This window comes from Mus musculus, chromosome X, assembly GCF_000001635.26.
Source record: "Mus musculus strain C57BL/6J chromosome X, GRCm38.p6 C57BL/6J".
NCBI classification, from domain to species: Eukaryota; Metazoa; Chordata; class Mammalia; order Rodentia; family Muridae; genus Mus; species Mus musculus.
The window spans coordinates 137,566,408-137,594,380 of NC_000086.7; the positions used below are offsets into that span (position 1 = coordinate 137,566,408).

The 27,973-nt window shown below is 38.9% G+C and overlaps 1 protein-coding gene across 1 annotated transcript in view; it reads left to right on the forward strand.

Annotated features, from left to right (window-relative positions):
- Positions 1-4,346: 4,346 nt before the first annotated feature.
- Positions 4,347-27,973, forward strand: part of Il1rapl2 (interleukin 1 receptor accessory protein-like 2) — a 1,278,324-nt gene continuing 1,254,697 nt past the window's right edge. Inside the window, exon 1 of the mRNA NM_030688.2 lies at positions 4,347-5,235. The gene's annotated coding sequence lies outside the window, so the exon portion shown is untranslated. The remainder of the gene's footprint in view (positions 5,236-27,973) is intronic.

Genomic DNA, 27,973 nt, shown 5'->3' on the forward strand with positions numbered 1-27,973 from the left:
AACATCACCAGTACCATTGAATTCATATTTGGGTCCTTTAACTTTTACCTGAAATAGAAAAGACAGAATCCTAAGTTAAAGATGGAATTTCTGCATGTAATTTTAATTGCTGAAGTGATGTAGATCTATGTAGCAATGTTATGGCTAAAATTAAAGCACTTGCTCCCAAGCCTGGTGATTATTGAGGTCCATAAGTATTTACTAAGATATTCTCTCCAGTATCTTATGGCAATACTCCAGTACCTTTTACCAAAACAAATACTGTTAGTCTTTTCTTTTTTGTCTTCCTCCCTCCCTCCCTCCCTCCCTCCCTCCCTCCCTCCCTCCCTCCCTTCCTTCCTTCCTTCCTTCCTTCCTTCCTTCCTTTTCTTCCTCCTCCTCTTCTTTTGCCTCCTTCTGCTGATGTTCAGTGTTGTCCCCATCACTTAAAAGCTTCATAACATTTTGTCATATGGATCTCCCAATGCTAAGCTTAGCAATATATTGTGTTATGTGGACTTGATCAAAAGAAGCACTTGTTAAAAGTAAAAATTATGCATATAATTAGTGCCCCTACATAAAATCAATTGCACTATGAGATAGTGCTGCACCATACCTTCTACTTGAACCAAGAGCTAGCTACTCAATTCTTTTAAAATCTATGTCCCAACTTGGTCCTAAAATATTTGTAATATTTATTTTTCTCCTTTGCCTAGTTTTCTTTTTAAATGTAACATCATCATCCTCATCATCATCATGGTTATGTGTGTTGGTGTGTGTGCACTTGCATGTATGCCTGTGTATCATGGCATGTATTTGGTCAGAGAAGAACTTGTGGAGTTGATTTTCTCCTTCTGCCTTTATTTGGGTCCTGGGTATCAAACTGAGCCTGAGTAAGAGCCTAATTACTGGCTTTTCTCACTGGCCCTGACTATTTTTCTGTTGGATTGATTTTCACAAATATAAGAGCACTTTATATATTTACAAAATACTGTTCTTTGAAGTCTCCTAATTCCCCCACATTATAGCTTCTATTTTCATCTTTATAGCATATATTTATGTGTGTGTTTTCGGGAAGGATTTATTTGCTTGTAGTAAAATTGACAATTTCTTTTATGGTTCATGAGCTGTTAACTTTTGCCTAGAAACATATTTGGCACTTAAGGAAACCTAATATTGAGTTTTCTATATAAAATATCTAGAATATAGTATAATGAATACTTTAACAGTTCCACAAACAATTAATTTAGACCATCAACTGGATTCAGAACAAGAATGAATTTAAATCAATCATGTAGGGTACTTTATATGTATTAGATACAAAATAAATAATCTCTTCCCTGTAAGACAATATTTAAATTTGTCTTGGTAGAAGTATATTTCAACATATTATTTTAAAAAATGTTAGTTATACCCATTCTTAATTTTTAAAGATGTTTGCTTCACTGAATGGCAGCCAGTTCTTCTCTGTCTCAGTCAGTGAGTAGCCAACGTTTGGAGAAGCCTGTAAGGTCCATTTTTATGTTGTTTTTTTTTGTTTGTTTGTTTTGTTTTAAATTAGGAGGATTATGAATGTATCCTATTGAGGCAGGGAGATTGCTCTGTTACTTTAGCAGTAAGTTGCATTATATTGACCCATCCTCTCCCTTTTTCTGGTCCTATATCCCTGATTCACTTGAGATCACATAGTCTAACCATTAATGACACTAGAATATTTGACAAAACAAACAGCTAGCAACCTCTGTCCCATTCAGAGACTGATCTGCCTGAGCTTTAAACTCCCAATTGTGGAAAGTCTTCTTAAAGTCTCTGATAAGGGTGATATTACATAAGACAGTAAGGTTAGTCAGACTTAAGACATTTATAAGAATTAAATACCAACCCTAATCAACAGAGAGAGTACTGATAGAGTACTCATAGTACTGAGAGTAGTCATAAAAAAAGAGTATACTTTGCTATGTACAAAAGATATAGAATATACCTTTTGTATATAAACAGGTACATATAATAAACAGTATATATAAACAGGTACAAGTTAGCAAAGTTGTGTAATACTAGGTATAGAAAGTTGATGAGAAGTTGGTCAATGAAATGACATTTATTATTATTATTATTATTATTATTATTATTATTAGGTTTTTCGAGACAGGATTTCTCTGTGTAGCCCTGGCTGTCCTGGAACTCACTTTGTAGACCAGGCTGGCCTCAAACTCAGAAATCTACCTGCCTCTGCCTTCCAAGTGCTGGGATTAAAGGTGTGGGCCACCACTGTGCAGCTATTTATTTATCGTTTAAATAGAGCTTCACTATGTAAGGCAGGCTGACCTTGAACTCGTGGTATATCTGCTGTCTTAGGCCCTCCAGTGCTAGGACTTTAGGCATGGTGCCTACCATGATCAGATCTTTGTTTTGTTCTAAATGTACAGTCTTTCTACTTTATGATTTGCTGAGGGATAACTCTATCCAGTATTGTGAATGGGTTTCATAGACTCTACGTACTGGATTCTAATATAAGTGAATGGTCTTGTGGCTTAGCCATATGTCCTCCCCTAGGACATCTCGGCTGATCATCTAAGGCTCAGAACCCTTGGACTGACCTGATATGGACGATCAGTGTGTGTGTACCTGACCTAACCAAGAGGTAATATAGTTCTGGAAATGGGGTTCTTCTACTGTGGATCCCACCCTGTATGTATTGCTGATGGTCTGCCAGGTGGCTAGAACCAAGCCTCATGAATGCTGGTAACAGTGATGTAGGCCCAGCAGCAGTTGGCTTGACATGGAGATGAAGGATGCTGCTGGGCAAGCATGTAGGGAAGTTTTCAGGAGCACCATAACAAAGGACAGAAGAGAAGCAGCTGGCCATCCCTGTCTAGGGAATGTGTTTTATGTGCAAACAATCATTAACAAACAGAAACAGAAATTGTAGGACATCTCACCTGTTTCAAAAGCACCTCCACCCGACAAGCATGCACATGAACAACAAAACCCAGGGAGACTGTCTTGGTACGGCTGATTGCTGCCTGCCTAAAAGGACTTTTCTTTCCCAATGACTTCACGAAATTTCCAAATTTAACTCCGCTTTGCAGAAGGACTATGTCACGAGGTGGTGGGGTTTTGAGATACAGAAAGAAGAATGATCTACACGGAGAAGAAATAGGAGTATAAGAGAGTGAACTTGGTGTAAGAAGGAGACTAACTTCAACCACGCAAAAGCTTTAGCTGAGTGTACCAGTGTACACTGCGGGTCAGGCAAAGAAACCCAACTAGAAAGGCGTGCATCTGTGCTGCGGCAAAGGCACTCTAAGTGCTTGCCCCCTCCTGGTCCTTGTTTCTGTCTCCCTCACTAGCTGGCTTTCTGGGGCTAATTCAGAGCACGAGAGCAGCCTCGGGAGAACAGCTGGAGAAAGTGCACAGAAAGATAAAATTAATAGGAGCTCAGTGTAGCAGCAAATTCTAGCGCACGGCGCTCAGCTGACCCGTTAAATGAGCAATCCTGTTAAGTACGTTAATCAGCACGGTATCGAGAGCCCATGGGAATGCTGCAGAAGATACTTAGGGTAGAAACTGTGCACTCTGCACTGCTGCGGTCTGGATCCTGCAGGTTCTTGGGTAAACAGCCTCTCTGCTTTTCCGCTTAAGAGAAGGGTTTGGGGGCTGCCTGGTGTGGAGGAGTAGGTGTTCAGGAGCATGGCTGGTGAGCCTCGGATTTAAGGAAGTCATCTGGATCTAGCTGTGAGATGATCGCAATCGCAACTTCACAGGTTACCTACCTGCCCTAAGGTCCCGGGGAGTGGAAAACCAGAGAGTTCAGGATCTTTAACAGAGAAGGGGTTGGAAAAAGAGTTCTCTTGCGTTCTGAGAAGCGTAATTATAACTAAAATTTGATAACCTGGCAGACTTCGTCTTTAAAAACAAAACAAAGCAAAGCAAAACAAAACAAAGCAAAACAAAACAAAACATTAAGTTCTGCTTTAAGCCGGCAGGGAACCAGGCAGGTGCATCAGGATGGACTAGCTACCTTGTTCAGTGGCTGGAACTGGGGACCAGAAAAGCTGAAAAACTTTGCGTTCCTGACTTTCCACACCTGCACTGAGCTGAACGCTCTCCTCATCCCTTTAAGGCAGCCTAGTCTGGCAAGGACACTAGACGGCGCTGCAGCGACACGCTTCCCTTCTCGAGGGGCGGGAGGGGGGCACGGGGGGGGGGGCGGTAAAGCGCGTTTTTAAACCAGGGGATGGGGGACTTAGGGTTGGCAGCTTCTTCGCTCCACTCTCCTCATTCTTGGCGCTTCCAAATCCAAAGGGGGTGTGAAAGAGGAGGAGGAGCAGGAGCAGCCCTTTGCAGTGACGCGCCAGAGTGGTCCTTCTCTAATTCGCACCTCCCGGTTGCAGTCAGTCAGCCAGGAGGCACCAAACTGTTAGCAAGGAAGCCAAGGCTCTGGGTGACTTCCACTACCCTCCCACTTCCCTACTCCAGGCATATTTTGGAGAGGCTGGCGACAGTGGCAGGATGTGAGAGGAGCGCAGCGCTTGCCCCTCGCACTCCTCTCTTTGAGGGCTGGGGTGCGAGTGGCTTCTGCGCACTGGCTGGAGGGCTCCGGGAAGCGCTGGAGCCACGCAGGAGGGAGGCGGGCGAGCTGGGTGGGTGCAAGCTAGGCTGCCTGCACCACAGCCCGGCTGAGCCGGTGGCTCCGCTGCTTTCTGGAGCTCGCGAGTCCCGTGAGCGGTGGTAGCACCGCCAACTGGGGTGCCCCGCGTCCCGCGTCCCAGCGTGGCGCGCACTGTTCGGCCTGAACCAGGTGCGGCTGGAAGGAGGCAGCACCAAAGCTAACTCGCTCCAAAGAATCTTGGAGGCGGGCACCTTTGAGAATCCATTCACTCAGCTGAGAAGTGGTACCTGCCATTCTAACTATAGGGTCTAATGATTTGGAAACCTCCTGTAACCTGTCCCCTCTCCAGTACATCCCGAAGTCCACAGAAGCGGCACTGAACTCCAGGAATCTTCCGAACTTCCCAGGTATCCTCGCTGGCTTAGGACTGGAAGTGTAGTGAACCTGGTGGGAGACTTTGAGTCCGCGGCGTGGGAGACACCTTCCAAAAGCCCCCTCCATCCCATTCCTCTCTGGGCAGCTTTACTGGCCGCCCTGGAAGCCAAACCCTGCGCTCTTCTGAACTCTGCTCTTCATCGCGCCCTGGGCATGGAACTATACGCCTGAAACCTGCTGGACCTTGCTGGTTGTTTTGCAAGACTCAGGTAAGGCAAACTCCTTGGGACAGATAGTTGCCTCTTGTGTATAAGCGCTCTCATGGGCATCTGGGAAGATAAGGCCATAGAAGCTCTAGCAGTCCTGCACCATGGGGTTTCCCCACTTGGAAACTAGGCAGTTTCTTTTCTTTTCTTTTTTTCTCTTTAACTTCTCATTGAAAGTTTAGGACGAGGGGCTTCACGCCTGTAGAAGCCTGCTTAGTGTGTTAGGTAAGGGCGAGCCTGAGCTCTGTATTTCTCCAGCAAGATATTTGTGGTCTGCCAGTGACTCGCGGCTTTGCAGCCTGAAACACATTTTCCCACTGGGTGCTTCCGAATTCTTATTATTTTGGCTATGGCCAGGAAAGCACGCCAAGGAGGATGGAGTTCAGATGATGGCCCGGTAGAGCAGCAGGGGTTTCCCAATATGGGCTCCTGTGTCTGGGAATTCCTGCGGAACACAGGACTGGAGAGAGTGCTGGTGACCCAGAGCCATTTCTGTCTTTCTGCGCTTACAACCCAAAGATTGCACACCTTGAGACATTCTGTCTTCATCCCGAGGGGTGTGGGTGGGTGGTGGTGATCATCCCTGCCCCTTTGAACAGGTGTTTTCCAGGTTATATGAACCTTTCCTTTCTGTTCCTTGGAGGTAAAGATGGGGATCTCAGAAAGAGGGTTTAGATAGAGTAACCCTCAAGTGGCTCATCTTGACTTGAGCCTCTGGAACTGAACAAACAGCTTGATGTTACTACCACACGCTTAAAGAAAGATTTTTAAAAAGGAAGAAGAGGAAGAAGAAAGGAAAACTCTTTGGCAGAGAGGCTTGGAAAACTGAGTACTCCTCTCCAATGGTTTCTTTTGGTCCTTGCCCAGTATAAGGGAATTAGGAGTAGACATTAGTAGACAAATATTTAAGACTCATCTCTCCCTGCTAAAGTTACCATTGGTATAAAGTACATCTGGGTTGAAAGGTACCCTGGGAAAGGGATCTCTTTAAGGTTTTTTTTTTTTTTTTTTAATGATGATGAATGGGAGGCAGCACTGGCCCACCACTGACATATTCAGCTGCAGATTGTATTGAGTTTCAAGGAGTAATGTTACTCCTTTTCTAATCAGAGAAAGCATGAAACCAAGGCAGACCAGACCCAAAGAAGGCAGAGAGGAAAGACGTGTTCTTGAATATTTGCAAGTTTCTTGAGCAGTGTTCACAGGTCAGGAAGAGTACCTTTTCTAAACAGTCCCTGGGAAGGAGGAAATTAAGTGTCCAGGAAAGGTGTGTGAGATTGGGGACCATTTAAACCGCTGAAACTCCTATATCTCCACTCCACTGTGGTAGACATGGGCTGTCCCTGACAATTTCAGGGTTATGATAGTGATAATGCTGTTTACTAGCTGGCTCTGCTTACAGGGTCATAGACACTTTGCTTTCTGCTTTCCTTCTTGTCATGTGACTCCAAACACAGTACTTCTCCTCTCTGCCCCCAATGGAAATCAGGCAATTAACAATGGACTCAGGGAGTTGGAAATTGCCAGGTGTCTCAGACTCTAGGCTTCAGCTGGACTTACCCACCAGCCTTTTACGCTGCCTCCACCAACTCTGCTCTTTGGCTACATAGCTGTCACACAGCTCAGTGGTTGGACATGAAGCTGTGACTACAGCTCTGTGCTGCTGGCTTACTGTAAAAACTTTGCAATCTGCAGGCTGCCCTGGGCTAAACAGCCCGAATTTACCAGGCTGGAAGCAGATTTAAATCGAAAGCATTTAAATGCAGGTTAAAAGGCTGCTGCATCAAAGGCTCCTGGCTTACACCCTCTAGCCACTTGCCCTCCCTTTCTGCAGGCTGAGGCACTGGAGTTGTCTTAGAGATACCTAGCTGGGGCTGGCTATGCTTTTGCTCCACAGACTGAGGCCAGGCAATAGAGCACTATGCTTGGAATTTGAATAACTTTGTGAGATAGCTGCTCTCAGATTGAACAATGGGATATTTTCAGTTTCTGAGGGCTCTTACTGCTATTGAGTACAGAAGCTAAAACAATTCCGAGGGTGGGGTTCCAGGGAATCTGGGTGTATAGACAGTGGCCCTTGAAGGTGCCTTGGTTTACCAATTTGTAACCACCTTAGATGAATGCAAGGTTCTTGTTAGCCAGCAACAGGAAATGAAGCCTGTACACACATGGCTACTTATGAAACAGCCTGGGTTACTCACCTGAAATATGTATCCACAGGTGTAAAACCAAATGATGTTTTATTGTGATGGACCTGGCATTCTGAAAACAGTGAATCATAAAATGACAATTCCAGTCTTGTTTAAGGCAATAAATGTTATTTCATTTAAAGTGTTGGATTGAATTTAGGGAAGTGGCTTGGTGCAAAAATTTGTTATTTGGGAAGAAAATACGGGAAACTAACTGGGAAAGGAAAAGAAGTCAAATGTGGTTGAAATGATCATAAACACTTCAGTAAAATGGAATTTTGAGCTCACATCTGTTCGTTAACAGAAACGTGTGGTGATCTGAATAGATTCCATGACAGTTGTAGCAATCTGTGAGTACTCCTTAAGGGGAAATGCATTCTGTTTCATATATCCGGGTATGTCTATAATCGTGGTAAGGATCACACAAGGGTCAGTTAGAAGGGATGAACACACTGCCTTCATTTGACAAGTGCCATATGTATCTTAGTGAAAAGGCATTTTAATCTTATTAAACACTCCACAGGTTGAGCTCTTTAGAAATAAAATGCAAAAGTAAGAAAAATCCGGACTATCCTTTAAGTGTGAACTAACAGGATTTCTCTAGTCAAGTTTCTATCCATCACTGTTAAAATATATATTCTCTGTTCCAATGAACCTGGCTTTGGCCACCTTCTTAAGTTACATTTCTCCGTAAATCTCCGATCTTCAAATTAATGTATCTTGACTTGTATGATTTGTTTTTTTTTACCTGATTTGTTTTGTTATTTGGGTATCCCATAAGCATATGAAATATTAAGTCTATGTAGCAGATTAAGTCTGAGATATCAAGTAAACCAAAATCCATGGATATTCATGGCCCTTATATAAAATGGTATAATATATTTGCCTATAACTTATATATATTCTTCCACATATTTTAAGTCCTCTCCAGGTTGTTCATATCTAACATAGAGTCAGTGCTATATAGTTATTATACTAAATTGTTTTAGAGAATGATGGCAATAATAAAGTCTATACTTATTCATTTATAGAATACACACACACACACACACACACACACACACACACACACACATATATATATATATATATATATATATATATATATGTATGTATATATATGTATATATATGACAAATGCAGAACCCGTGGATATGGAAGACAAACTGAAATCAAACACTAATTTAATGTTCTCTCTAACCAAACCTTTGTTTTTGTCTGCTTCTATTGATGATTCTACTATTCCCTATTCTCAGGACTTGTGATATTATTCATTTGCTAGTCTTGCTGTGTTCTCTATCCATTCTTGCTTCTGTGCATCTTTTATTAATTAAATACTTTGAGCTTTATCTCTGGAATATGTTCTCTAATTTTCAGTGTACTGACACCACCCAGCTCTTCTAGATTCTTGATGTGGCCTATCATAAAAGTTTGTATTTGCTGTCTTTGGTTTACTCTCCAAATCATATTTTGACTAATCTTCCTGCTTCCTGAGGCTCATTTGGTTCTTTCCTTTGCTGAATTTTTTGCAACAATCATTAGAAAATTAAATCTAGTAAAATAGTCATAACAGTTTATACATTTAGATTTTATATAGTTTCTATGTGAATGTTTTAATATAAAATCAGAATGAGGTTAGAAACTTGAGTTTCCTAAATTTTAGTAATTACAGGATTCTTTTATAATTAAAATATTTTAACTGTAAAATATTGAGTAAAAATGGATTCTAAGAGGTACAGCTTGTTATCAAGTCTGAATAATTTCAAACGACTCCAGTTGGTGGGTATATAATATAGATTACCTTTTAACCATAGAAAGTTATCTACTATTGTAACAATGTGCTAGCATGGCCAACCATTTAGTAGAGGCTCAAACATGAGATTTGAGACATTGAACATTTATTACTAATTCTGAAAAACATTGTATCATCCTTTCCATGTCTAGTGGCCCATACCACATAATGCATTGCCCCTTTCAATGTAAAGAAATTAATGTTTTATTTTATTCTTAATGTCCTTTTGAGTTTTTTTAAATATATATAGCCTGCATGTATGTGTGTTCACAACATGCATGCAATGCTATAGGAGGCCAGAAGAAGGGGTTTAATATTCTGAAACTGCAGTGATAGACTGTAGTGAACTGTCATGTGGGTGCTGGGAATTGAACAAGAGAACTTTATAAGAGCTGCCAGTATAATTAACTATTGAGCCGTCTCCCAGCCATTATACCATTTAAATCACTGTGGCAGTAATATCATCTTCCTTTTGTAGTATTTTTCTGAATTTGTTTTCTTTGGTCTGTTTTACTTGGACATGTGTCAACATAGGAAACATCTAGCTCGTCATACTTTATTTTTTTGTTTTTTGTTTTTTGGTTTGTTTTTGTTTTTTTTTTTTGTTTTTTTGTTTTTTTGTTTTTTTTGGTTTGTTTGTTTTGTTTTTTGGTTTTTCGAGACAGGGTTTCTCTATGTAGCCCTGGCTGTCCTGGAACTTTGTAGACTAGCCTGGCCTCGAACTCAGAAATCCACCTGCCTCTGCCTCCCAAGTGCTGGGATCAAAGGCGTGTGCCACCACTGCCCGGCCCCATCATACTTTTAAATTAATTTTTAACATTTATGTTTGCTTACTTGGTTTGTGCTCTATTAATGATCTCCCTCTTTTCTGAATCTTGCTTAATGTTTAAATAGATTTGCAAAGTGGATAACATTTATAAGTTGTAAAACTGTATATATTGTTACCACATATATGTGATTGCTCTGTAATCATAAGCTCTGATGACAGTGATCTGATAAAATGTCCTTTCTTTATTAGCTATGAAGCCAAGTCTCAATTCTTTGACAGGTATCTAAGGCCCTTTGAATTCAGCTTCACTCTAATTCATTCAATAAGCCCCACTTCTCTGTTTTCCTACACTTATGGTCATCTAGAGCAGACATTTATCATCTTACATGATCTTTGTTACTCCTTCTCTGTGCTTCCTATATCATTCTTTTATTCTTTTTCCTCTCCACTCTATTCTTTTGCCTGTTGAACATTCTGGAGGCAGTTTGTCACTTCTTTCACACAACCCACTCTTTTTTTAATGCCCCAGAGCAAAACTAATTTCTTTGTGCTTGGAATTCGCCCAGCGCTTTTGTTATGTTCTATTCTATGTTATTGTTGTTCTTAAACAACAGTTACTGTTATTTGTGTATCATTTATCTCCTCCAGTGAATTTTAAACTTTGTTAAGTCTGCATTACATGTTTTATTTGTACAATGCCAATCATACAAGAGCACATCCATTACATATTTATATAGTGGGGTTAGTTTTAAGAGCACATAACTGTTTAGCTTTAGAGTTTGACTGAAGGTCTGTATGTATATGATAGTCTCAAATTAACTGGGAAATTGTCAAGCCTATTGTATGTAAATAGTTCTATGAAATGTGATGGTATCAACTTTTTGAAATCAGTATGGTCTAAATGGGCTCTATCCAATAAACATGAGACTGTTTAGATTTAAGTAAAGTGTCTCTCATCAGTCTGTTAGCCCCATTTCAAGTGCTCAGTTTTCATATGGAGCTAGTGTTTACCTTATTGGAATGTGGTAATGCAGTACACTGAAATCACCATAAGGAGTTACATTGGGTTTCTTTCTGCCAGAATATGTATGCAAAGGTGTATACTTTCCCATATGCAGCTGTTCAAAATTCAGTGTCCTTCTCAGAAGACAATTGAGTTAGTAATATTATACGAATCATTTTGATTCTTTGGCAGAAAATCGGATATTCTTGTCACTTCAAATACTATAAATTCCAGATGAAGATGTGAAGAAAAATTACAAAGAACCTATGCCATGACATATAAACTACACTGAACACCTGATAAAAAGGCAGTGGCAAATAAATGTAATATCATAGGAATAGCTACGGAATCAACTCAGGTATACTCTGAATTTTAAGAAATGGTAAATGTGACATTTCCAATTCATGCAGAAGGAAAATACAGATTTGTCAATAAATATGTCTGGGGCAACAAGGTTAGAAAGAGAGGAGAAGTTTAATAAAACCACACTCATGTTCATTGTTTTGAACTAATTTAATTACAACAAAACCAAAGATCTGAATGTGAAAAATAGAAAAATGAAAAAAAAAACACACTCAAATATTTTATAGTTTAAAACATTTTATTCCTTAGTATGTTTTATAATCTAAATATGAAAAGGGGGGTTCGATCATTTCATGAGAAACAAAACCCCGTGGGGAATATTAATACTTTTAACCTTCAGAAATGTCAAAATATGTTGCATAGATCATTGGATAGAATATAAAAATAAATTTGCACAAAATAATAGCATCTTATAGCAAATTGGGGGAAATTGTGAGCAAAACATTCACAAAAGAGAAGATATTTAATACCCTCTGCAAACAAATGATTTTCACATATCCGTTTAAGAAAATTTGAAGGATTAACAAAGCCAGAGTAATGGAAAAGCTGAGGGTATGGCTGATCTAATGCCCCATTTAAGTTGTCTGTTTCTAGTGGTTGAGCTGATGTTCATACAGAGATATGAACCAACTTCTTTGATCTCATAGGTTCACTAAGAATTTATTCTAAGACAATAAATGGAAATTCTTAAAATATGTGAAGAACAAGTTCTGTTTCTAGCCGCAATTGCTTATTGCTACTCAGTATTGCTATTCTCAGATTGAAATCCTCAGACGTCCAATCTGTTGTGGCAGTGAATATTACGCTTAAAGAAGTTGCAAGATAAGCTGGTCAAAATTAGATGCTAACTGAGAGGGAAGGAACAACTATGCAGAGACTGCCCCATCCGGGGATCCATACCATAATCAACCACCAAACCCAGACACTAGTGCATATTCCAGCAAGATTTTGCTGACATGACCCTGACATAGCTGTCTCTTGTGAGGCTATGCTAGTGCCTGGCAAATACAGAAGTGGATGCTCACAGTCATCTATTGGATGGAACACAGGGTCCCCAATGGAGAGGCTAGAGAAAGGACCTAAGGAGGTGAAGGGGTCTGCAACTCTATAGGTGGAACAACAATATGAAGTAACCAGTAACCCCAGAGCTGTGTCTCTACCTGCATATGTAGCAGAAGATGGCCTAATCGGCCATCAATGGGAGGAGAGGCCCTTGGTCTTGCAAAGATTATATGCTCCCAATACAGGGGCATGCCAGGGCCAGGAAGTGGGAGTGGGTGTGTTGGGGAGCATGGTGGGGGGAGGGTATAAGGGACTTTCAGGATAGCATTTGAATTGTAAATGAAGAAAATATCTAATAAAAATTGTTTAAAAACAAACAAGGCTGCTATGAAAAAAATTAGATGCTAACTTGAGAAGAACTGAAAGGTTGAAAGAAAAAATAAAATGAGAAAAATATAAATTACTAAAATAAAAATAACATGGAGAATCATTTTTATAATCATAAAAATAAAGGTAAAAATGAAAATCTCAATGGCTAATTTTACAGAAACACTGAAAATGCATATTTGTAAAATATAAAGAAATAAAGATAAACTGAAACAAATAGCTAATACTTGAAGCTATAAATCTACATTTACTCTCGAGTGCAACTCTCACAAACTATGTTGTAAACATATTTTACATATTCTATGGAGCTCAAATGCTTTTGTAGCATGATAAATGTTTACATTTACTTTTGGAAATGGAAAATTTTACTTAGCATTACTTCCCAGTTCTTTTAACATATAGTTTAATGGATGGTTTTGATACCAAGTTCTGAGTACTGTTATAATTGGTTTGTATGCATTAATTAATTTCATTCTCATAATTTATTGCATTTAAAGGAAAGTGAATAGTATGATTTTTGAAGTATAAGGGTATAACCCCAGGGCCTTGAGCATGGTGAGAAAGCATTCTACTACTGAGCCATATACCCAAATGGTAGGGATTTCAGTACTTTTTTTCAGAAAGGAAAATTTAAACACAAAGTTTGGACATTTCCTGAGGTCATACACATATATGTGCATGAAAGCAACTGATTTAAAAAAGAGGCCATAGCCCCCTACCTCTCCTGGGCCACACAGTAGAGCTGGCCTCCTTGGTATAGACATGGGTGAGAACACCTGGAGGGCATGAGGGCAGGAGAGCCAGCTGAGGTTTTAGGTGAGCCTGCCAAGGCAGTGCTGAAGAGTTCCACCTGGTAGTATGGGCTTAGGAGAGCAGGCAGGTCTACCCGAACATACTCAATCTATGAAGTACTGGTCCACATGAAAGGGCCAGTCCTGCAGATCCAAAATGAAGGGACCTCCACGACATAGGACAACAACAATATTCTAAAAGCAAACCCAGGGAAGATCCAGGATTGGTCATGCAGCAGAATCCAGAGGCCTTGAACCAGAGCAATGACTCATTGCAGTGAACATTTGCAAGTAAAGATGTGTGGACAGAGGAATATATTGTGGGACACACTGTGACATACTACAGCTTTCACAACACGATTATGTTTTGTTTTGTTTTTATTTATTTTTACTTTTACTTTTATTTTTGTATTTTCTTTTGTGGGGGTTGGAAGGTGTGCATGATGTAAAGTTCACAAAGAATCAATAAATAGTTTTTTAAAAAGAGGTTATACATTTGAAAGAGCAAAGAGGGGTATTTCAGAGCGTTTGAAGGGAGGGAAGTGAAGGTATAATGTATAATATAATTATATTAAATTATGATCTAAAAAAGAAGAGAATTCTTAAAGTCATAGAACTATTGAAATTACTGCCTGAGGTGAAACCAAGCCAAACTATTTTTAAAATGATACATTTAAATCTCTCTCTCTCTCTCTTTCTCTCTCTCTCTCTCTCTCTCTCTCTCTCTCTCTCTCTCTCTCTCACATACACATACACACACACACATTCACACACACATGCGCACAGGCACACACACACATATGTTAACAGATATGTTAACAGGTTTTTAAATTTTATATAATTAGGATATGTGACTTCTTTATCACAGCATATATGCTATCAAAATTTAATTAAAGGCTTACAATAAGTCTGACATTTTGATTTTATTTTTTCCTTTCTTAAAAAAAGTGTTTAAAAATGTTAGTACCATGGCACATGTTAATAAAAAACACAGTCATCTTCAGGTGGTAATTGAATTCTGTTCCCATAAAGTTAATGCAGTTTATAAGTAATGGGGCAATAACATAATACACTTGAAAGTTGTACTTTGAAAGGTAAAATGTCCAATAATTTCAAATCTGATGATTATTACTTCTTTAATATTGCTTCATTTTTAATCTAGCTACTCATGCTGATATGTTCTGGATTCATTATGTAGCCAGTAAACCTACAGAAAATACTCTTGAATCAAGCCAATGACCATTTTTTTCTACTCCCATATACATATGGCTGAACATTTCCAGTGAAGATATTTATGCTAGAACCTACCTGTCCTTAAATTAATGCTTGCTTTATGGCTCCACCTGTAGCCCACAATGCTTCTAAGCTGATTTTACATGAACCCAGTCGTCCTTCTGTACCATTTGTTTCACGTGGGAGTTATTCCAAACATTGACCACACATTTCTATTCAAGAATATACTTCAGCATTCTACTTCATGGTCAGACTTAAGATTCTGACTGTATTCATTCTCTCCTTATTTCCACTCCCCTGCTTCTACATGTCCTTTCCCTTATACCACCTAAGTTCAAGGTGAATAATTTTACAGGACCTTATAGTTTGGAATTTCATAGCCTTAATTTTCTTCACAGGTTAAATTTACACAGAAGAAGGATTTCCCTCTATTTTAAACAAACAACACACACACACACACACACACACACACACATAGAGAGAGAGTAGACACAGAGAGAGTACACTTATGCACATTTGTGGTATTATTGAAAAGGGTGACAAAAGCTTGTGTTGGGCTTCTGTTCTCTCTGTGAAGTACCAGTCATCATTTTTTGAGATTAAATTGGGAGGGAATTGGTAAACAGTTTTGAATTATCTAAGTATAACTTAAGAATTTGGAGGAAAGAGGCCATTAGTAAAAACAGAAGAGTAGGTAGCATTCTATGCTCAAATGAAGCTGGAAGTCAAGAATTTATATGCATAATTTCTTCAAGATGTGCTCAGTGTGCTAATTGAAGCAGTGGAGAAATGTGCTAATCCTTGTCTGGGTTTCATCAGAGAATTCAGCAGAAGGGCAAAGGTGAAGATAGTACAGGTTGCTAGAAGCAATGAGCTAGGAATGAAAACAACACAGGAAGAAGGAAACATTGTGAGGTGGGAAGAAAGCATAAGGATAGGTAGGATCTGTGTGATGCTAACATAAGCATAGGTGATGAGGCAAGCTAAAGTGACTTGAGTCCATATGAACAGAACATCTAAGAATTTGTAGCCATTAGGAGCTGGAATCCAGACGATGAGGGATTCTCATTGGAACATTAGCTTAGGTAAAGGTAAACAGTTGACTTCCTACTAGTAAAATAAGAACATCTATGGAAAATAATATGAATATGATTCTCACTGTCAAAGAAGAAAAAAATAGTGTTCACAAGAGGAGAGGTTGTTTGTTTGTATATGTGTATGTTGTATATATAAAATTATATACAGTATAAATGGGATAGAAAGAATTTGGATTGTTTCTAAATTTATATATTTGGAGAGAAGATTAGAAGGGGTAAAGACAAGATTATTTTTTCACACATGTTATTTGTTTTTTGTTTAATTACAATAAAGTACTATTTTATAGTTTGAAAAATTCAAAAACTGAAAAATAATAAAAGGTTTAGATGGTTACTCCATCCTTTTCTCTGCCCCATGGTAAAAGGTTTGTACTGAGTCTTTCTGATAGGCATAACAACTTTCATTTAAAAATTTCCTACTGCCTTTTAGTCATGGTAGTAGCTCATGTAATTTATAATTTCCTTCTGTTAGAAATCTTGGCAGAAAGTGTAGTCTAAAAGAAAAAAAAATACTGGCTCCTTTAAATAGCTCACAGTGGGTGGGCAGAGTGGTTTCAGGACCTTGGGCAGGAAATGTCACTACAGGGCTACTTTAGTCACCAAAGCACATGGTTGAAGACTGTTTGCTACTTAGGAGCTTTTTCAACATTTGGGTCAGGAACCACAGAGAGCTGCCTCCTGAGTCTAGCGTTCTTTTCATGGGCATTGTGTTTGTTACTTTATACTTTTAGCAAATACTGCCCCAAAGGAGGACCTTTAGTCATTTAGTTCACAAAGGACCAAGCTTAAAGAAATAGCTGTTTTACTGAGCATATATGGCATGTCAGACACTGACAATTGTGGAGTTTGTCTGAGAGGGAGGCTGCTATTTGCAGAGGCAAGACGATATAATAAAAGAGAATAGCCTAGGTAACAGAAAGTGCTTTATTGCTATTCCTAACCTCAACTCTATGTCATTCTCCCAATATCATGCTCTACAACCTTTAGCATGGCACTTGCCCAGATGGACCCACGGTTCCTCCTCTATAGAGTGGAAAGACTGGACCAGATCAATGATTTTCAGAGTTTAGTATGTATTTGAATTATCTAGGGTGCTTATTACAGAAGCAGCTTCCTGTGGCCTCCCAGTCTGATTTATTGAATCAGATTATCCGGGAGGGGGAGGACAGAAATAGGCATTTTTAACAAGCTCCCCTGGTAGTTCTGATACAAGTCGATCTTGAAGCATATTTTGAGAAATTTTGGACTCTATAGTCTTTTCCAGTTCCAATATTCAATTACATGCCATCCAGGTGGCTATGGTTGGAATGTGCTTAAAAGGAGAAGTGGGGTAAAAGGAATGATTTCTCTCATTCAGTAATTCTGGAGTCAGCAAATACTTATTAAGCTTCCATTTTCTGCCTATTGCATACTAGTTTATCCATATATATTTTATTGATTTTACTGTCACAGAGAGAAACTAGGGAATTATCACTTAATAGAGAGTAATGCTATTATTGGGGGCTGGTGATATGGCTCAGTGGATAAAGGTGCTTGCTGGCAAGTCTGATGATCTTAGTTTGAGCCCCAGGAACCAAGGAGTAGAAGGAGAGAAATAATTTGTACACATTGTACTGACCTCCATGAAGGTACCATCACACATGTACATCAACCTATATACATACAATAGAATATAAGTGTATACATGCAAAAATGTAAATAGCAGTATTTTTAATATCTGGATCAGTGCATAGTGATGTGCATATGAAATAGAATTTGATAGACTGATTGTGAGACTAGACTGTTGGCTTAGCTTTTAAGAATACTTGTTGGTCTTGTACAGGACTCAGATTTTGTCACCTGCACCCATTGATGGCTCATAACCATCTGTTTAAGCCAGTTACACAGTATCGGAAGCCGTCATCTGCTCTCTGCAACATCACGCATGCAGTATGTTGACACACATACATTCAGGCAAAACACTCATACACATAAAATTATTCTAAAATGTAAAAAGTCTTTTTTAAAAAATCAATTATAGATAACTACAAAAATACTAAAAGCAAACTAAAATATTGGCCAATCTGTGAGTAGATAGGAAAATTGTAAATGCACACACACACACACATGAATGCTAACATAAAAAGAATTAAATGCTGCTACATAATAGATGAATTAGAAAACATTAGACTAAGTGAAGGGATTTAGTTAAGAAAGAATTTATTCTACTATTGTCTTTGTATGACACATTCAGAATAGTCAAATCAATGGGGGTGGTAAATTAGTTTCCAAAAGCTAGATTTAATTCTTGAAGTTAGGTAAATAGGGTATAATGAACAATTAGTAATATGTTCATTTTGGTCTGACAACAGTATCATAAAATGGTTGTAATATTTGCAAACTCTGAATTATCTAAAGTTTAATGAATCACACACTGTCAATGAAGGAACGAATGATCTACAAAGCATGTTCTACTAATTCCTGTATTTGTCTCTATATATGCATATACATATACATAATACTACTTACCAACCTTCTGACAAATTGAGAGAAAGTATAAGATCCCTTAATAAAAGTAGACTCATGGCTGCGGATGTGGTTTAGTGATAGAGTGCTTCTCTAGCATACACAAATCCTGGATTCAATATTTAGCATCAAAATATAAATGGAAACCTAAATGGCTGGTAGTTTTATCAGTCTTTTTAATGCATTCATTAAAAAGCTCTATATGTTCCAACTCTAGTGGGACTTAGGAATCAGTCCTCCCAAGGACTTTGTTAGTTAATAGCATGTCAACATTTGTTGTATTTGCTTTAATTAAATCCAAGAGTTTCTGTGCATGATAAAAACACTGGAACTTATGTGGTTACACTTGGTCTTACTAGATTTTGTAGCTGTGAAAATAGCATCATAGATAGATTAACTGCATTGTAGAGAGGTTTCACAATGGAGTACTCTAAATACAGAATTATTTAGGCTAAATATATTCTAGTTTAAATTGACATTCAGAGAACCAAATAACTCTATTAGAAAATGGGGTACAGAACTAAACAAAGAATTCTCAACTGAGGAATCTCAAATGGCCAAGAAGCACCTAAAGAAATGTTCAGCATTCTTAGTCATCAGAGAAATGCAAATCAAAATGGTCCTAATATTCTATCCACCTCACACCAATCAGAATGACTAAGATTAAAAACTCAAGTGACAACAGATATTTGTGAGGATGTGGAGAAAGAGGTACACTCCTCCATTACTGGTGGGATTGCAAGATGGTACAAACTCTCTGGAAATCACTTTGGTGGTTCCTCAGAAAATTGGACGTAGTCCTACCTGAGGAACCAGCAATACCACTCCTGGACATATACCTAGACTATGTAATAAGGACACATGCTCCACTATGTTCATAGCAGCCTTATTTATAATAGCCATAAGCTGAAAAGAACCCAGATATTCCCTCAACAGAGGAATGGATACAGAAAATGTGATACCTTTATACAATGGAGTACTACTCAGCTGTTTAAAACAATGGTTTCATGAAATTCTTAGGCAAATGCATGGAACTAGAAAAAATCATCCTGAGTGAGGTAACCCATACTCCAAAAGGCACACATGATATGTACTCACTGATAAGTAGATATTAGCCCAAAAGCTCAGAATATGAACATATAACTCACAGATCATATGAAACTTAACAAGAAGGAAGACAAAAGGGTGTATGCTTCAATCCTAATTGGGGGGGGACAAAATAATCATGGGAGATAGAGGAAGGGAAGGGGGGACCTGGGTGAGAGAGTGGAGGGAAAAGGGGGATTGAGATCAGGTATGGAAGGGACAGGAGAGAAGCACAGAGGGTCAGCAGGATGAATAGAAATATGTAGCAGTGGGTGTGGAGAACAGGGGGAACTACTAGAACGTCCCAGATACCAGGGAAGCAAGAGCTTCTCAGGACCCAATGGGGATGACATTAGCCAAAATGCCCAACAGTGGGGATATAGAACCTGAAGAGACAATCTCCACTAGATATGCATTGCCCTATGTTGAGAGATGGAACCACCCACTCATCTCAAAATGTTTAACCCAGAACTTTTCCTGTCTAAAGGAAACACAGACAAAAAGTGGAGCAGAGATTGAAGGAAAGGCCATCCATAGAGTGCCCCACCTTGATATACATCCGATCCTCAGACACCAAAGCCAGACACTAGTGCTGATGCCAAGATATGCTTGCAGAGAGGAGCTTGGTATAGCTGTCCTCTGAGAGGCTCTGTCAACACCTGACTAAGACAGATGCAGATACTCACAGCCAACCGTTGGACTGATCCCAGGGACCTCAATGGAGGCGTTAGGGGAAGGACTGAAGGAGCTGAAGGGGATTGCAACCCCATAGGAAGAACAACAATATCAACTAACTGGACCACCCAGAGCTCCCAGGAACTAAACCACCATACAAAGAGTATACATGGAGAGATACATGGCTCCAGCTACATATTCAGCTACATATACATAGCAGAGGATAACCTTATCTGGAATCAATGGGAGGGGGCACATGGTTCTATGGCAGCTTTTTGATCCAGTGAGGGGGGATGCTAGAGGGGTGAGGCAGGAATGGGTGTGTGGGTGGGGAAGCACACTCTTAGGGGCAAAGGGGAGGGGGGTGGGATGGAGTGTTTGGGGAGGGAAGACTTGGAAGGAAGATAACTTTTGAAATGTAAATAAATAAAATAACCAATTAAAAAGAAAACAAGAGAAAATAATAAGCAGATGCTTTTAATTTCCTGTGATCTCTTTACACTGAAATACAGGTCTCAGTGTCACAAGAGCTGCCACGTTCTTTCAGAATGTATGAACTTTTCAAAAAAGAAACAGGCCTTTTTTAATGTCTGTGATCCGAGTATAGTGTATAAAACACATTGGATCTTGATTGATGTTAAATTCCTCTACCATATTTCTACTGGGAAACTAGAAAGGGCCATCATTCAAGTAAAAATATCTTGTTTTTCATAATGTGTGCAGATGTGGCCACTCACTACATTATACACACATGCATACATGACATGAAGATTTTAATGCCTAAATGTTAATCACATTTCCAAAACTATTAACTAATGGCTGGTTTGAAAACTTTGAAGAGATTAGTAGCATATAGGAAAGTATGCATACACATAGAAACAACACCCCTTTGCAGGATATAGATTGAAATTTAATTGAATTGTCTGGCTTCAACTCTCCTATTATTTTTATTGGTCTTCATAGAACAACAACAACAAAAAGCTATTTAGGAGATCCGCAGAGCAGTGAAAAAATGGCTTAGACACAAAATATGTCCAGTATTTCTAAATGGTTTGGTATATTTATTTATTCCTAATAAGCATCACAATTTTAGCCTTTGATTCTTTTTGCTTCTAAAATCACAAGGAACTACAATCATAAATCTTGAGACTAACTGAAAATTGAAGCTCATGAGTCCATGTGCTTTATTTGGGAGAGCTCATACAAATTTCTGGTTTTATTTGAAGGTACATAATTTAACATGCTTCTATATTGTATAGTAGTTTATGACTTTTATGGCATTTGTATTTTGAATATTTTGGGGGGCCTCAGAACAACTCTTTATGATAAGGAAAGCATGGTTCTAAATAGCAATTCAATTCAAACCATGCAGCCTGGAGATATCTATAGGCATGTAGTTTAGTTGTTCCAGTCTATGTGACAGGTACTGAACCTGACAGGTAGAGAAGGTCAATGGTTGGCTCAAGGTGATGCTTAATTGAATGACAAATATCAAATGAGACTCTGGGGTAGAAAAACAAATTATCAAAACAACCAGCAGTAGTTGAGCATGGAAATGTCTACTTTGGGGTGGGTTCTAGTTTGCTTTCTCTTGCTATGATAAAACAATTGTACTAAAAGCAACTTGGAAGGGAAGCAATTACTACATCTTATACTTTCAAGCCACAGTCCACTGCCAAAGGAAATCAGAGCAGGAACCGAAGGCAGGAACCGAAGGCAGGACCTGTGCTTAATGGTTTGGTCACTGGCTCATGTTCATATAGATTTCTTTTACTTCCCAGACCCACCTGTCTAGGGATGGTGCCACCCGTGGTGGACTGAGCTCCCCCACATCAACCATCAATCAAGCACATCTTTTACAGGCATGGCCACAGGCTAATCTGATTGAGGCAATTCTTTAGTTGAGGTCTTCTCTTCTCAAATAATTCAAGGTTTTGCCAAGTTGACAATAAAATCTAACCATCACAGGGTCATTAGCAAAATCTTTTCTCTTCCTCAGTACCTTTTCTATACATCAGTTTGACTCTTTCTTATCATTGACATTACTATAATCTTCTAAATATATGTAGCTTCTGTAGTGCCCAAAGCAGTTAAATCCCTATCAGTGGGCATAAAACTTCTTGGTCTGACAATCTTTCTTTTATGTTGCCTTCAGTATTTCAGGTTGCCTGAGGTGCCATATTGATTAAGCTACATTCTGGTGAACTAAATATATGTAGAATATTATATGGCTCTCCTACCAAGCACAGAACTATAAGTTAATGGATCTCTCTTGTTGACATCATAAAGTATGCAGGCCTGAAGCACAACTGTAATATTCCTTGTAGGACCATGTATTTTTACTTGTGATGCTCATAAAATGAATAGTTGCTCAGAGGTGAACTGAACTGAAAAGCTATGACCGAACATGGATGTTTATATATGTGGTGACACAGTGGGAGAAAGATGACAGGGAGGAGATACAAAGTGAATGCCAGAAAGAGCCAAGAGCATGAAAAAAATAAAATGAACCAGAGGCATGATGACCTTTCACTTTGAAGATCATGGTGAGATTTAATCAATGCATAAATCCTGAATTTGGTTAGAGGTGATAAAAACATATTTCACTTTACATTTTTATTGGTGTTTTGTGTCCCCCAAGTATAATTGAATCTGTAACAGTAGTGTAGAGCCAGGTCATTTGGGAGATTAATTAGGAATGAGATATATCAGAAGGTGAGTGTGTGTATGTAGGGGAAATACTGATAATGAAAGATCTTCAAGCAGCACTGATTGAATAGTAATTTTTAAAAAGTGTGGGTACAGTTGTTATTGGTCTCTTATCCTGTTCCTCTCTTTTCTTTGACTCCTCCTCCCAGGCTTCACATTAGGCAGTCATATCATTCAAATATACCCTGCCAGGCCCTCCAATTCAGTATAATCACCCACAAATCATCATGTTGAGAGATGCTGTTTAAATTCATGTCTCCTGTAACCTATTTCCAACCCTTACACTTGATTTCCCCTGCCCTGCTCCTCTCCTCATCACCTCTCCCACCTTCTTCCCTCCCATAATCTACCTTCAGTATTTATTTTATTTTCCCTTCTCAGAAAGATTCAACTAGCCCTCTCCCCCTTAGGCCTTTATTGCTATTTGACTTCTTTGGATCTGTAGATTGTAGCATGGTTATCCTGTATTTACTTATAAGTGAGTACATGCCATGTATGTTCTTTTGGGTCTGGGATACCATGCTCAGGATGATATTTTCTAGTTACATTGATTTGCCTGAAATTTTCATGATGTCCTTGTTTTAAATAGCTGAGTATTATTCCATTGTGTAAATGAACCACATTTTCTTTATCTATTTTTCTGTCGAGGGACATCTAGCTTGTTTCCAGTTTCTCACTATTATGAATAGAGATGCCATGGACATAGTTGTGCAAGAGTCCTTATGGGATGGTGGAACATCTTTTGGGCATATGCTCAGGAGAGTTATAGCTGAGTCTTGAGGTAGAATTATTCCCAATTTTCTGAGAAACAACCAAATTGATTTCCAAAGTAGTTGTACAAATGTGCACTCCCATAGCAATGAAGGTGTGTTCTCCATGCTCCACCTCCTCATCAGCATGTGCTGTCCTTTGAGTTTGATCTTAGCTATTCTGATGACTAAGGGTGTTGAACATTTAATCAAGTGTTTCTTAGCCATTAGAGGTTCCTCCGTTGGGAATTGTCTATTTAGCTCTGTACTCCATGTTTTAAAAATTTGGTTGTTTGGTTTGTTGGTGTCTAGTTTCTTGAGTTCTTTATATATTTTGTATTTTAACCCTCTGTCAGATGTAGAGGTAGTGAAGATCTTTTACCATTCTGTAGGCTGCAGTTTTCTCTTGTTGATGGTTTCCTTTGACTCATAGAAGCTTTTCAGTTTTGTGAGGTCTTATTTATTAATTGTTGATCTTAATGCCTGAGCCATTAGTGTTCTGTTTAGGAAGTTGTCTCCTTTACCAATGAATGCAAGGCTATTCCCCACTTTCTCTTTTGTTAGGTTTAGTATATCTGGTTTTATCTTCAGGTTTTGGACTCACCTGGACCTGAGGTTTGTGCAGGGTGATAAATATGACTATATTTGCATTCTATATGCAGACAACCAGCTAGACCAGCACCATTTGTTATAGATGCTGAAACTCCTAGAACTGGGGGCTATGGAACCTGAAGTGGCTACTTACTGAAGTCAGGCAGGACTCCAAGTAGAGTGTTAAGGACTTCAACCCACCCACAAAACCTTTCATCTCAAATTTATCCTACCTACATGAAGTTCATGGGTAAGGTTAGAGCAAAGACCAAGAGAATAGCCAACCAATGAATGACCCAAACTGAGACCCATCTCATGGGCAAGAATCAATCCCAAACGCTATTAATGATACTCTGTTATGCTTGCAGACAGGAGGGAAGCATAGCTGTCTTCTGAAAGGATCCACCCAGAAGCTGACTGAAACAGATGTAGAGATCCACAGCCAAATATTAGAAGGAACATGGGAGTCTTATGGAAAATTTCAGGGAAGGATTGAGGGCCACACAGGGGATAGGGACTTCACAAGACCAATCTAGAGCCAACTAAACTTAGACCCTTTGGTGCTCCCAGAGACTGAATCATCAAACACAGAGGATACATGGACTACACGCAGGCTCCCATGCACATATGTAGCAGATGTGCAGTTTGGTCTTTGTGTGGGCCCCCCAACAACTGGAACAGGGGCTGTCCCTGACTCAGTTTTCTGAGGATCCTATTTCCCTAACTGGGCTGCCTTGTGTGGCCTCAGTAGCAGAATATATTCCTAGTTCTGCAGTGGTTTGATGTGCTAGGTAGGGTTGGTACACAGCGTGGGTAGGGAGGGGCTCTCCCTTCTCAGAGGAGAAGTAGAGGGGGAATGGAGGGAGGGGCCCTGTGAGGAGGGGATTGGGAGGAGAGGAGGTGGCTGTGATCAGGTTGTTAAGTGAATAAATCATTAATGGAAAAATAAATTCATGGATTTTCACATTGTATGTGATTCATCCCAGACCTTAGATTAATTGCTACTAAACTAAACTCCCTTTTGGACTGTGAAATTTCATTTCCTGCAATAGCCAGCTGTCAGGTCACAAGAAACTTTTCTGAAACACCCACAAGGATTTTCAAGCCAAACATATTAGTTATCATGTTTTAATTTTTAATGCTTTAATTTGACCAATAGCAGTTTGCTTTTTTTTTTTTTTTTTTTTGTGAAGTGCCTGAACTACAATGTTTTCCCTTTCTTAACTCTAAAAGTAATTTTCTCACCTTATTTTATTTTTCTTTCTCTTGATAAGTTCTGAAAGCATTTGACAAAATCCTGTGTGGATAACCTCTTTCCTTTTTATCTGTGGTGTAAGCTTTCTTAGGTCACTGGAAAAAAATGGCTTCTCAGTTCTGAATCTAGGGGACAGAAGAACAACATCCTCTTGCTTGTCTTCTTGCTTCTTGGGAGAGGCTCAAAGTGCTTTTCGTCTGTAAGGACCCTGAAAAGAACCAAGTAAATGTCAAGGGTTAAATGCTCAATTCAAATTAGTTCTGTGGGTCTGTGCAAGGCGCTTACCTTCTGTGAGCTTGCTTCAGTCACTGTCCACAGTGAAGACAATAATAGCAACAAACTTTAAGTGATTTTGTAGAATTAGACAATGTAAGTAAAAGATTTAGGAGAGTTACTGCCTAAGCTATGTTCAACAACTGCCACCACAGAAGTCCAGGTGTATGCTCTGAGAACTGATTGATTTCATAGGCCTAAGGTTGTACCATAGGCAGGTGTGTTCTAAAAAAAACAAAAACAAAAAACAAAACAAAAACCAAAAACAAAAATACAAAAAACCAAAACCAAAAACAAAACAAAACAAAACAAAAAAAACCCCAAAAACCCAAAAAACCAAAACCAACCAAACAAAAAAATTCATTGAGGACCCTGACAATATCCTAAGTTACAAAATATTTCAATAGATAAGATTCTTTATATTCTTTCTCCCCATTTCCCTCTCTCTCGTATATGCATATATGTGTCAATCTCTGTGCCTCTATGTCTCTCTGACTCTTTCTCTGCTCTAGATAAAATTTATATAGCCCAGGATAGCCTTAAACTCACTGTGATATTGTACAGTAGTAAGTGTTGTATGGGAAAACAGTGGGCATTTTAACTTTAAATCACCATGGGTAATTTCTATTTAGGGGTCTGCTTATTACTCTTTGAAAAATCACTGCTGTAAAAGAATCATATTTATCGCTATTCCTTTTCTATCATGTATATTTATCATGCCAATCTTTTAAGACAACTATTAGAACAGCTGTACCACACAGGTAATACTGCTGTCTCCCTTTCAGTAGGACAAAAGGCATAAGCTACAGAGTATTTTCAATCATCAAAATGAATCAGCACAAGTATGTATCCTACGTCTCCTGCTCAAGGGCAAATAATTTCAAAATGGCTACTGAAGATACAGCCAAAGTGTCTCTAACCACAGAATTAAGAAAAGTCAATTTAACATGTAGGAAGATAACCTTTGACAATGGAAATCATCCGCTGACCTCATGTCATTAGAAATGTACTCTAATCATGTTACTGAGTTGGCTAGCCAATAAATACATGAAAAGTATAGAAGGAAGGCGGTAGTATTGCTTTGAGATTATACCAGACATCCATTATACCACTGCTGCTTAATGAACCTGATGATTTTTTTTCTTTTTAGCTGCAAAATGCTGTGTCTTATTGCTTTGAAATACATTTCCATTGTGGCATACCTGAAAAAAGAAAAATGAGTGCTTTGAGGAATTCTGAATCCTCATTTGTCCTTAGCTCATGCTGTGCAACACCTGGCTCTCCACTTATTGCAGAAATGGAATTTTCCTTTCACAGTGATTTTCTAGGTCTCCCTAGCATTTTGGAAATATACATGGCTCTACAGCACTGAGTTCTACATGGTTTTATATGTGATTCCTATATGGACTGTACTAAGTTGTCTTCTTCAGTTTTTGAGTCTCATTCCTTTTCAGGTCAGTGGTGCTGCCCCTAAACTTTCTCAGTTTTATGCAAGACAGAAATTTATGGATTTATTTATTTTTGTAGTTTAGGGCTAGTTAGTATTTGTTAGGAATTAGAAATGGGGGAAGGCCTTTCTTGCATGTCCTTTAAAAAAAAAAAAAAGAAAAATGGAAAGCCAAGATGAGTATGGTTCCTTTAGGGGGTAGGAAAAATTCGATACTTTTTATAACCAGCAATTTACTTTATTGGTACCTTTGTAAAATTCTTAAATAATTTTAAACATTTATATAGTTGGCTGGAGGCACTTCCATCCCACTCGGTTTAATTATGCTTTGCTTGCATGGGCATAAATGGGGGTTCTTTACTGGAACAGGGGCAATTTATCAGAGACTACACTACTAAGGATTATGTAGTTCTTCTTTCATTATCCATTAACTTCCCATGGGTCCTGGGGGGGGCATGCATGATGAAATGGTGACTGTTCTAGTTTGTATGGGTCTTGTGCAGCTAACCACAATTGCATTGAGTTTACGATTGCAATGGTCATGTCTTGTCCAGAAGATACTTCCACAACTTTCCTAATGAGCCTCTGGCTCTTAAATTCTTTCCCCTTCTTCTTCACAGATGTTCCTTGAGCCTTTGGGGGATGATACAGATGTCCCATTTAAATTGAAACACTCCATAGTTGCTTACTGCCCATGCCTTGACCATGTGTGAATTCCTGTTTTAACTACCAAATACTGTAAAAGTCATCTTCTATGATGAAAATAGCTACATTAATCCATGGGTATAAACATACATATCAAGAAAGCACTTTGACAGTATGTCT